This window comes from Staurois parvus, unplaced genomic scaffold (assembly GCF_062004578.1).
Source record: "Staurois parvus isolate SC_StPar_1 unplaced genomic scaffold, SC_StPar_1.0 ptg000045l, whole genome shotgun sequence".
Lineage (NCBI taxonomy): Eukaryota > Metazoa > Chordata > Amphibia > Anura > Ranidae > Staurois > Staurois parvus.
In genome coordinates, this window is record NW_028317841.1 from 3,630,514 (window position 1) to 3,644,139 (window position 13,626).

Sequence of the window (13,626 nt, forward strand, 5' to 3'; positions counted from 1 at the left end):
GTTTGGTCTGATTTACAAGAGGAAAAGTAGATAGGCCAGATCTTCATTCGCACATGGACAAGTAAATCATATCCTTCCAAAATATACTATTAAAGTGTTACTAAACCCAGAACCCTGCATTCATTATATCTGGTCTTCCACAGTACACAGAACATGGAAATGCAATTATTTTAGTAAAAATAAACTGCTAAATACCTTTTCTCATCAGCAGTTAGAGCAGTTTTGTGACTTCTATCGGTGTCCAGCCCAGCACTAGCTAAAGCTTGTAGGAGCAGTTTTCTTTCTGCTCTAGGAGGATGGAAATCCCCTGACCTCTGTCTGGACAGTGCTGATTGGCCCAGTGCTGATCACATGCACTCTCCCAGAAAAAAAAAAGGACCTCTCTAGCAATACACACCAAACCGAGCATGTGCATATAAAATAAAATAATAAGTGTAATAAAAAAACTATGTGTGATATTTATCAAAACCTATTAAATTGCACTAAGTGTATTCAATATAATCTATTTTGTTTGAGTTGATTGTAGCCGTATTAGTGCATTTGCGACAGAAACAATTGAGTACTGTCCGTGATACTTTTTTTATTTGCACTAACATACAATTTTGAGGACAAGCTTTCAGGGAATGTCCCCTTCTTCAAGGGTACTGCTTAGACCTTGAAGAAGGGGACATTCCCCAAAAGCTTGTCCTCAAAATTGTATGTTAGTTCAAATAAAAAAAGTATCATGGACAGTACTCAATTGTTTCAATATAATCTAAAAATAGATAGCTGGCACTTTACATAAACCGTCATAAATGAGTGAACATACAACACATATAGTGTTATAGTGGCGCTAAATTAATAGTGATAAAGTGATATAGTGAGTACAACACAATAAATGTGAATAAATCAAAAATTGACATCCGTGAGTTAATGTGAATACAATAATATAATATAATGATCCAAAGTCCATAGAAATTAATCCTCTTTCTTTGGAATCCACCACGTGCTGTTTACTGGTAATCAAGTGCTTCAAAATATCCCCAACACAGATGTGCATTCACCAAAGGTAGCTGTCTCCCACTCTCGTGGTTGGCAAACAGGCTTCAAGGAATAATCTTCCCAAATATAAACAAACTATAACTGATGCTTTTATATTATACAAGCAGGATATTCCACTGTCTCACGATTATCATGTAAAACAAGAAAACAGAGAGGCACTTCAATGGTGTAGTATAAAAACCAAGATCCTTTAATTTATCAAATGGACATTGCTCACAAGCAAACGATTGTAAAAAAGCTAAATATCATATACATGGGTAAGCCTGAAGTGGAAATAGACCGTTGGTGCTCTCACCACCTCCGGATTGTTGTTAACTGACACCGTTGTGTCACTTCCGGTTCTGGTCAATGTCACTTCTGGTTGCTGCACCGTCACGCCCTGATGCGTTTCGTCACTTCTGACTTACTCATAGGGGTGAGCATGTGCATATATACGGTTCAGTCTGGAGATAAGAGGCGGTCACTTGAAAAAGAGGAGAAACAGAGAAGAAAGGATCAAACAGCCTTTTTACACAATGCAGAGGATTAATCCCTTAGGTTCCACAGTGAGTATAACAAGCATGCTTTACAGCATATACAGACTAGTTTTACTGTTGTGGGTTTAGTAACACTTTAACCTGAGATGCATGTGGACAAACATGTACAGGCTACATCATATACTGTACACACATAAATTACTTACAAGTGTGGTTTGATATGGAATGTACACTCCAGAGTCAGAATGTACACCAACTAAGCCATGGTGTGCCGAAAATAAAAATGTAATCTTTAAGCTTTTTGGGTCTATCTAACTCCATTTTTAAATGTGCATACCATGTAAAAATAAACTGCAGCAAGTGTGCACAGCAATTATTTAGGGAGACTTGTTTGAATTCCCTAATTTTTAAAAAGCCTCTGTGATCCTTACCCAGAGAGATGTTGCATTGCAGATGTAGATACATTTGTGCATATATTGTAAGCTCAAAAGAGCAGGGCCCTCGAACCCCTTGTGTATCACATTGTATTGGTATTGTTCTGTCACATGTTCTGTCCCCCTTTGTAATGTACAGCGCTGAGCGAACTATTGGCGCTTTATAAATACTGTATAATAATAATAATAATATATGCATTGGTTCACAAACCAACCAAAGTATAAGATGTCATAAGTTGGTGAATTGTATTCCTTATTGAGACAGTCATATACATTTTAATTGTTATTTTAACTGTTCATTTTTAAAAAGAATGTCGATGTATGAATTCTATTGTGCACTCTATAGGAACAGCAGGCAAGAAGAGTAGACTTATTTGTTCAACTACCACAGCAAACTATGACTGCACTGTACACACTGAGCATTGCACAATCAGCAACATAGGTTCAGGGATTGTGATTGCTATGCACGCATACAATCACATACATAGATTTGCCTGGAAAATGTTTGCCCAGGCACTGCATTCTGGAATAAAGAGGAGAAAGTAATTTGACTGAAGATCGAAGTAGCAGAGGAGTATGACGAATGTCAGTATCACTGTTGGGGGACATTTAAAGAGGAAGTGAAGCTCAAAAAAGGCAGATTAAGGGCAAAGGACTAGTCATCAGTATTCAAAAAAAAAAGAAAAAAAAAACACTGATCTGTGCTCTAACTCCTCACCCAATTCTGGTCAACAAGGAGCACTGGTGCTCATACTGCAGCCTCAGTAAGCCTTGCAATAAATACCTATTGTATTGAAAGTTGGCACCACGGTGAAGATTTGTTATTGAATATCAATCAAATTTATCAATTTACACATTTCAGCCACTTAGGCCTTAAGCATAGCTATGATTAAGGCTTAGGTGGCTGAAACACGTAAGAACATTGCTATGCTGTATATTAGCTTTTTCATAAATAAATGGATATTCAATAGCAGATCTTCATCTTGATACCGACTTTCAATACATGTGGTCACCAGTATTGCCTGTGGTCTCCCTGCAGCTGCAGAAGCACAGCACAGACGGACTTTCATGCCTTGTTCTGTGTTCTGCTTCTAGTGGAGCAGGGCCGCCAATAAGGGGGTATCACCAGTCCTCCTGTATGGGCCCAAGCCAGCAGGGAGGACTGAGCAACAGGTGAATTAGATGTGGGTAGGAGAGAGGGTGATCGGTGCAGCAGAGGGACAATTACAGGACCAAAACCTCTGTGTTTCTCTCTTTGCAGCAGCTGAAAGCTGGCCTCTCCTCCTCTACCTCCTGCTGGCTTTCAGCTACATACATAGGTTAGGTCTACACATGCACACGGCATCGGCATATTACACACTAATGTCACATGTGCGTGGTGACCCGGCAAATACAGTGGCGATGGCCGGGGGAGATGTATCTCTCTCCAAGGATGCCAAGGAAACATGGGGAGTGCCATTTTGGCGCCTATGGCAGCCATTGGGCGACATATTCAGACCAATAGAGGAGGAACTACCACAACTGTTAAATAGTTACATAATTAGTCTGGCTGAAAAAAGACCAAAGTCCATCCAGTTCAACCAAAAAAAAAGTTATAATCCTATACCCACAGTTGATCCAGAGGAAGGCAAAAAAACCCAGCAAAGCATGATCCAATTTGCTCCTGCAGGGGAACAATTTCTTTCTGCTGCAGGAAGAGACACACAGGGGATCTTGTAAATTGCCCCCCAGGGTGATTCCAAGATTCAATACCCCCACTGCTAAGGCCTCCCTGTGTGCTCCCCCCCACCGCTGCTGGCTTTCCTCTTCTACTGTCCCACTGGCTGCTGTGGGCACACATGGTGGGGATATTTTCAGAATGGAGAGAAGGGGAAGGGTCCAGTAAATATGTCATATTTACTGACCCCTTCCTTCCCTAACAGACCACAGTGAGCAATCAGTATCGAGAAATGGATGGAGGAATCTATCTACTCGGTCCCTTTCTCTGTCTCAAAAGTAAGATGCCAAGGGTCTCTAATATATCATCAAAGCTTTACCCCCCCTACCACCCCAACAACATTGTGGAAAAAATAACAAAATTACAAAAAATTAAAAATGTAATAAAAAAAATGTAAAAAAAGAAAGTAATGTGAAAAATAATTTAAAAATGAGGGACTCGTTCACACAGGTTCTCTAGCCCTCACAGTATGAATGAGCAGTTTGTGCAGCTCATGCCACCTGTTACTCTATGTGGATGCTGCAGCTGTAAGGACACTGTGTTCGTACAGCTGCTGACTCCCCATAGCATAACATAGGCTGACTAAACAGCTCCAGCCACAAAAACAAAACACTGATTTACACTGTACAGTGCCCATGTGAATGATCCCAAAGACCTCACTCATACACAGAGCTTTATTTACAGTATTAACTCAATATGGTTTTATCCGTTAGGTTTAGCATCCGCTAATAATGATTTTGGTGTATTTTTAGAAAAAAATTATTGTTTTAACCACTTCAATACCGGGCACTTTTACCCCCTTCCTGCCCAGGCCAATTTTCAGGTTTCAGCACTCTCACACTTTGAATGGCAATTGCACGGTCATGCAACACTGTACCCAATCTAAAATGTTATCATTTTGTTCACACAACTAGAGCTTTCTTTTGGTGGTATTTAATTACCCCTGGGGTTTTTACTTTTTGCTAAATTAACAAAAAAAGAACGAAAATTTTGAAAAACAAACCACGTTTTTCTTTGTTTCTGTTATAAAAGTTTGCAAATAAATAATTGTTCTTCATAAATTTAGGCCAAGGTGTATTCTGCTACATTTCTTTGGTGATAATAACCCAAATCAGTATTTATTATTTAGTCTGTAGGAAAGTTATAGAGTTCACAAACTATAGGATATAGCTGAAAATTGATCAATCCTGAAGTACTGACAGCCAATCTAATTTCTTGAGGCCAAAAAATGGCAGAACAGTACAGATATACAACCAAATGACCCCTTTTTGCAGAGTAGACAGTCCGACGTATTTCATAAGAGGCATGGCAAATTTTTTGAAGTTGTAATTTTTTTGTCATAATTTTTAAAAAAATGATATGAAAAAAATAATTTTCACAATTTTGTTTACATACTGTCACCACTGCAGTACAGCGTCATCATATAACTGCTGTGGTGGTGATCAGGGACACTGACTGGTGACATTACATTTTTTGTCTTTTTTAAGATTTTTTTTTCACATTGCACTATGACCAAAGTAGCATAATGTTAGCATAGTAACATTGCACTACTTTGGGGAAGTGATCAGTATTTTTTCTTTTACACAATTTGATTGCTTATAGCAAAGAATTCCTTTGCTATAAGCAAGCATTTAACTGAATGAAATCGATTCATTCAGGTTTTTTTGTTGTGATTAGCTGTGATTGGCCATGGCTACTCACATGACACAGATGGGTTGTGATTGGCCCAGCCTGTGCATGTGATTGCTGTGACAATTCACAGCTAGACACACTTGTATACAATGGATGGCATGAAAGAAAGCCATCCATTGTATACAACTGTCATGTGATCTGCTGTGATTGGTCACAGCAGGTCATATGGTACTAACAACAGATCTGTCATCGGCCGTGTCCTAGGTACACGGCGGGTGACATATCTCACCACAGTATGGCCCCGGAGGGATGAAGTGTTTGCCCGGCCGTCATTTGGCCATAGGCCAGGCAGCAAGTGGTTAATATTGGTGGGGGGGTCTGCCAGGTAGGCTGCACAGGACCCCATGATTTCTAACAGCAGCCCTGATGTGGAGGCAGAAATCTTGGTAAAGGCAGTATTTTTTTCCTCATGTCAAAGCCTATAGAAAAGGGAAAAGTGATCAGCACAATAGTGACATCGCAAAATCCAATTTTCAGCATTTAGTGCTGTTGCACTTTAAAGGAAAATTGTGCTGTCATACAACACTGTACCCATATAACATTTTTATCATTTTTTTCACACAAATATAGCTTTCTTTTGGTGGTATTTAATCACCACTGGGTTTTTGAATTTTTTGTTAAATAAATGAAAAATGACCCCATTTTTTTCGTCGTTTTTGGTATAAAAGTTTGGAAATAATTTTTTTTTTTTTTACATTTAGGCCAATATGTATTCTGCTACATTTCTTTAGTGAAAATAACCCAGTCAGTGTTTATTATTTAGTCTGTAGGAAAGTTATAGAGTCCACAAACTATGGTATATACATATACTGTATGTCTGAAAATCAATCCTGCACTGAATGCCTACCTCATTTCTTGAGGCCAAACATGCCAGGACAGTACAAATAATCCCCAAATTTCCCCTTTTTGGAAAGTAAACAGTCCAAAGTATTTAGTAAGAGTCATGATGAGTTTTTTCAGTTGAATTTTGTTGTCATAATTTTTTAGTAAAGGAGGAAATTTAAAATAAAAATGTTCACAATCTTTTTTAAAACATACTGTCTCCAGTGCAATATGGCATCATCATATAACTGGTGTAGCAGTGATCAGGGACACTGACTGGTGACAATATGTAAAAAAAAAGTATTTATTTATTTACTTTTTTTAATGATTCTTTTAACACACTGTGACCAGAACAGTGCAGTGTTACCATAGTAACATTGTACTACTCTGGGGAAGTGATCAGGATTTTTATAACACATTATGATTGCTTATACCAGTGAATTACACTGTTATAAGCAACCATTTTTACTGATTGAAATTGATTAATTCAGTTTTTACTATTGTAGTTAGCTGTGATTGGGCACAGCTAATCATACAGCACAGATGGGCTGTGATTGGCCCTGTCTGTACCATGTGACCACTGTGACCAGCCACATAGATCAACACAATAGTACACAATGTGTGGCACGAATAAAAGCCATCCACTGTGTACAATTGTCATGTGATCTGCTATGACTGATCAAAGCGATCACATGGTACCAGCAGTGGCTGGTACACTGACCTGTCATCCACTGTGTCTGGTGGACACAGCAGGTGACAGATCCGGCTGCAGCCCAGCCTGTGGGACACGCGCGAGGTGTGTTCCAGAGGATGTCATATGACGTTCAGCCAGATTGTTGAATGTCCCCCCCAGTCGTCATTTGTCTATAGGCTAGGAGGAACTGGTTACATTACAGTTACTGTAATTACTACTGGTCAGAAAAAGTAGAATATATGACAAATGGCCTATGGATTTTCATGTCTTGGTGGCATTAACATGTTAAAGTTTTTTATGCCATGTTCTCTGGCATACTAAATGAACCATCCCTTGCAGATATGTTTTCTCAAGGATGTTAATGCAATATTGCCATTATCTGGAGATCCTTCCATGGGCCCAGTGCTATATAGAAGTAGTGCTAACTGCTCTTTTAGTAACAAAAGCAATATTTTAAAGTATACAGTATGTGTCTGTGTATCTAAAATTATATTCTAATTTGTATATTAAAATGTACAAATTTATAAAAGAAAAAAACTTTCTCTATATAACATGTCACGTAATATCACTCTAACTTTGTTACTTCCACAACCAAATTTCATAAAACTTGGCAAATCAGTCATCCAAACTCACAGTCTGTGGCTGATTTATTTATTATTCATGCTAATAAATCCTACAATTCAAATAGATGCAAATACTCCTCTTGATTTCTATAAATATTCAATTTATTTCAAAAGCTTATTTTGTACACAAAATAGACTATCAAAGCTCTGCAAACATTTTCCTGAGTGCTTGATCTCACTAGTCAAGTGTGTGATTAAACATTCAGTGTATTCTCTGCAAAGATATGTTTAATTTTCAATACCTAATTACTTTCTGCTATTGCCATCTGTTTATTGGTTTGTTCTGACAATTTCTGTATGTAATTTATGTCCCGGTCAGCCAACAAACAGCAGGCAGGAAACAACAGAGGTATAGGAAGGGAGCCATCTTATCAAAGCTCTCCAACTTTTGTGTAAGATTGCATATTCCCACAGTTTCCTACACTGAAGTACATTCTACATAGAGTAGGGAGGTATTACAATCCCAACTGGGTCTTTATAGCTATCTGAGCTCCATTAGAAAGATTACCTTCACTTACTGCTCCAATCACAGTGATTTCACCAGACAGGAAGTGAAAGAAAACAATACACAACCCCATCAGATGTTTATTGCTGCTCTTTGTTTCACTCCTTGGTAAACCTGCTGTAGCCATGACAGTTATTATAAGAAAATCCCTCTATTGGAGCCCTAATATCGGTAAAAACAAAAAAAATGTAATCCTTCCTCACACCGTAAAAAAACAAGGAAAAAGTTTTGGCTTTTATAAGACTTTCTGGAGTGTTCTACCCCAATAGGAAGGCTTGCATGAGAACATCCTAGACGGTAAGAAAGTTCAACTCCAGTCCCCTCAGAGCCTCCCCCTATATGCTCACACATGCACACCTACATCTGTAATTTTTAAACAATTTTAAATTTTCACACTTTTTTCCATTTGGTGTCCTTTTGGAGCATCATAGAGGTATTCTCTAAAGCATTGCACTGAGAACTTAAATTGGCCATAGACGAATCTCAGTTCAGAAGGGGTCGGTCAAGATTCAATCAATCGATCAACTTGGGTATAACCAGCCTGTTGGATTTTATATGTGATTATTGCTAGCAGCTATTATACAGTAATTATACCTCCCCGCCAGGAGAACACAATGGCTTTACGGGAGGGATTTCCCCATCAACACTCATGCTAAGTTCACATATGTACAGATTCGCACAAAAATCCGTGCAGCCGCACCACCCGCACAGAAGATTGCGGACCTGCGAGCGGGTGCCATTAATTCTAATGGAACGCCACCCACACTGGAAATTGCAACCGTACTGGAAACTGAGGTTCCCTTGCGGGCTACGTTTTCAGAAGAAGTGCAGGGACTTCTTCCCTGCGTGTCCCGGGCCACGGAGGTCCATTCAAATGAATGGGCTCTCGTGCCCACGCAAAACACGGACCACAGGAACGCAGATATGTGAACCAGGGGTTAGTGTGTTGATGGGGGAATCAAACAGTACGAATAGTCTCATTTCATTAGTATTTTTCTTAGAGCTAATGTTAGAGAGGTGGTCTCTGACACAGTCACATAACTGTCTTGCCTTTCTACCTATGTACTGTTTACAACAAACTATGCATGAAATGATTTATACAGCATATTTAGTTTGACAGTTTACTAGCTGTTTGATTGCAAGGACTATTGCGTGTTTGTGTATGACCTGATCTTATGAGAGTCTCCTACATAGGCACAATTGGAACAACAGGAATGTCCACATCTGTACATCCCTGAGTTACTCAACCATGTACTCTTATTTTTATTTGAAGAGAACAAACTAGGGGATATTATGCTCCCTATCTAGACAGAGCCTTTCTGGTTACAAATTGAATACCTGACAACAAAATATCTCTATACCCATCATCACCATATAAAATGGGTAAGTACCTACAAATATATCTTGTCATTGAATTCTAAACTATACTTGTTGGAAAAAACAAAAGATTTTGGACCTTTTAGTTAGCTTACTCTTACCTTGTTTCTTATCCCAACTCAATAAATTCACTCATGATATACTGTATATTTCCTATGTATTCTGATTATAACCATGCTCCAGGACCCCCCCCCCCCATGACAGCTGCCTCTCTCTTCCAAGGTAAAACGATTTCATCTGGCCCTGATGGATTGACCCTTGGGTATGACTCTTTTAACATGGGTCGGGTGAGCACTGTTAGCATAGAGGAGAGAGATCATGGAGAGTGACATCCGATAATACTGTATGTATACTGTTTAACTGAAGCACCAAACGTTACATATAAATAGTTAATATATGACTCCTCTTCCCCTGTAAATTTTAGTTTGCATTCATTCCCATTCTAATATTCCCAAAATACCTCAATATTTAGATTCTCCTTTACAATTACCAATAGATTAATGTAATGAGAGAAAAAATTAATCTCATCTTTAAATGGGTTCATATTCCCAAAGACATGATGCTCCTCCCACCAACACATATAACATACAATTTAGTGGTATCAGGTGCTCAAACTAGATTTAATTTTCTGTTATGTAGTGCTTAGTAAGTAAACTCTTTGTCCCTGGGAATCAGGGAAGTGCCAGTGGACATCAGGCTTCAAATTCTGATCCTTATCTGCATGGAATCTAAAACTAGCAATGGATTGATATGGTAGAATAATTACAGCTGAAATACGGGTATAAAAACACATTTTGTTCTGTTATGCATTCTATTTATTTTTACACAGAATCAGCAAAAAATACTGTATATAAATATATTTCTGCTCTTACTCCTCATGTGACATGACATAGCTCTGCTCAAAATGAAAACTAGTCTCTCACACTTGAAAATTTAATGTGGGCGGATGGCAAGTGAGATCAAAGTTCATGGTTACTTTAGACTGGGGGTATCTTTGTATGCATTCGAAGAAATTCAAGCCCTACTTAGCATTTATATTGGCAAATGCACATTTATACTGAGTGAATATTTTTTTTTTTAGAAAAATGATACCATATGCATTGAACATCAGTGTTTGATAAGTTCATGGATGCAAGTCCATGATGGAAGAATACCATAATGATTTATCCTTGCTCTGGTTTATTTGCTTTGGTAAATTAAGCCTGATGTTTCATAGCTCCCTATTGTTTTTTTCTGATGTATTTTCTCCCCTTGTTTTCTTGTTCCTTTTTTGCATAGTAACACACTTTACAAGTAAAACAAGCTCAGTTATAACACCGTGAATCAGTACTAGATAAACAGTATGGTACAGTAAAGATATAATTAAAAAAGTCACAGTGAAAATTCTTTGTTATACTGTTGGTAAATGTTTACATTCATGTTTTCCCCTTTTTTCTTTTTCAGTGCTATTACATAAGCTGTCCAATTTATATTAAGTAGCATGTAATCAATTACTGTACATTTCTACAACACTTGCATTGCATTTTATTCTTCCTTTAAAATGCTAAAACACATTTTTACAATATAAATATTATTCTATAAACTATCTGACCTTCCCATTATCTTGCTTTTAGACACTAAATAACTGGAATGCATTGTCTGTTTATGAATACATAATCTTCTCCAAATGACTTCTATTTACAGCCATTCAGGCTCCTACATAACGCAGACAATGAATACAGTGATTATTAAGCAACTGAATACTCGCCTTGATAGTCAGCTTAGTTATCCTTGACCTCTTTGTCATTATTAACTAGAAGATTCTAAATTCTGCAGCTCCTGTATGAAGCAGATATATTTCTATGTCCTCCATGACAATATCCTCCAATGCAATGTAGTATTACATTTTCTTACCTACTTGTACTGTGGATTTGAGTCAAGAATTGTCTCTTTAAAGTGTTTTTCATATTATAATATTATCATGAAACATGGCTTCAAACCATATAAAGTAACCTGTATGGCTTCTGCCCTGTATTGACAAGATATGATTGTGTCCCCAAAGACAATATACTGTGTAGTACAGCAGGGCAAAGGTCTAAAGTTAACCTCTACCTTGACTGAAGTTTTAAGAAACAAAAGTCAGATTAAATACTAACTCTTGCAATTTTTTTTTGTCATTTTGGAACTGGTGGAGAAGAGTGCCTTTTGTGCCTAATGAACCCGCTATTACTTATAGATGAGTTCCATCCTTGGGGGACAAGCTCATTCATAGTGAATACCTGGGAGAATCCAGAGGTGACCCATGCAAACAAATGGGAACATTTCGATGTGGGTCCTGTGCCCACTGTTCTGTTATGGACATTAGACCTCACGTCAACCTTCCCAATGGGACGATTTTTTGTCCTAGACATTATGTCAACTGTAAAATGTCAGGGGTGGTGTATATTCTCACTTGTGAATGTGGTTGTTTCTATGTAGGGAAAACCAAACTGGAATTCTGGAAACATATGTACAGACATTTAGAGACCATAGGTAAACAAGATCTATATTTCCCATTAGGGCGTCATGCTGCTCTGGTTCATGGCACACACACCCCAACTATACACTTTTTGGCATTGGACAGGATCCACTTCTGATCCAGAGGGGGCGATTTTAACAAATCCCTCCTCCAACGTGAACTGTGATGGAATTACACTCTCAACGCCACTGAACCTCCTGGCCTCAATGAATCCTTTAACTTCAAACCATTTCTTGAGGGCTTCAGATCAGGTGGATGTGAACTAAATATGTAATTACAGTAATTGAGAAGGATCCACATAGGGGCCTTTTTTCACTGTATGTTGGTGGTTAGATCTCTTGCATTTACATGTATGTATTATGGGATATGTGTTGTCATCATTTCCATATGCGTTGTTATTTCTGTAAATGTTTGGACATCTCTGTATATTAAGTCAAAATATTGTGTGTTTTCACTGAACATCCCAAATTTACGCATTCTGCTCTCTTCATGTATGCACATGCCTCCTTATATTAATATCATCAATAACTCAAATCATAGAAAATTTAGGGTTTTTTTTTTTTCGACAATCTGTAATGGTCCTTTTTTATCTTTGATGCTCTCCCCCTTTCAGGTTTTCTGCCCAGCATGCGCAGGTCCCTCTCTAGGTCATCTGGCTTGGCAGAGGAGTCTTCCCACCCGGTTTCCAGGTGATGGATTTTCCCCTTTGCCCAGGTCTGCCTTTTTTAGTAGTGCCTGCCATCCTGCGCGCCAGAGGAGTGGCGGCATGTGACTCCATCGCGCACCTGTCTAGCGCGGCACCATGTCTGGGGATCCAAGACCACATGGTGCAATGTTTTGCACCTGTGTGGTTAGTTGTGTGTCTGCTCCCAGAAACATCACCCCCTACCTATATAATACCCACAACGCATACCTCTGTTGTGACTGTCATACTGCCATGACCAGGTATTTTATTAGGGTTGTTTCACCTTACCCCAGTTGCTTTTTGCTCTAATGGGATACCCTGTGATACAGATGTATACTTTTTGTATCTCAGTTGCCATATGTTTTATTGGGATACTTTGTGATATAGGCATATACTCTCTGACACAATTTAATATTTTGTTTACTATGCGCTCTACAAATGTCAGCTCTATGATACATATTCTTTGCATTTAGTCCATTGCAGCATCTTTATTTTATTATTACCTATCATAATATTTAAAAAAAAACCTTGGTCTGTATCTCAATATATATGGTTACTGGTTTGGTGTGCCAAACCTTAGTTGATGTTTATACTTCACATGTCTGGGGATCCCAGATCACATGGTGCAATGTGATGCACTTGTGTGGTAGGTATGTGTCCACTCCTAGAAACATCACTGACCAAATTAGAGGATTTTTTCCCTTCCCCCTACCTATAGAACACCCATTACTCAGTCATTTATTCTATGACTTCCTTGCTGAGCATAACTCTACTTTGTTAAGTTTTTTCACCTTACCCCAGTTGCGCTTTGCTTTACTGGGACACTCTGTGATATAGATGTATACTCCTTGTGGACACCATCCACTTCATCCCAGTTGCCCTATTCTTTATTGGGATACTTTGTGACATAGATATATACTCTTTGCTAACACAATCTAACATTTTGTTTACTATGTGTTCTATAAATGTCAGCTCTAAGATGCAAGTTATGTGGACTTAGTCCATCGCAGTATCCTTATTTTACTATTACCAATCATAATATTTTCAAAAAATCTTGGTCTGT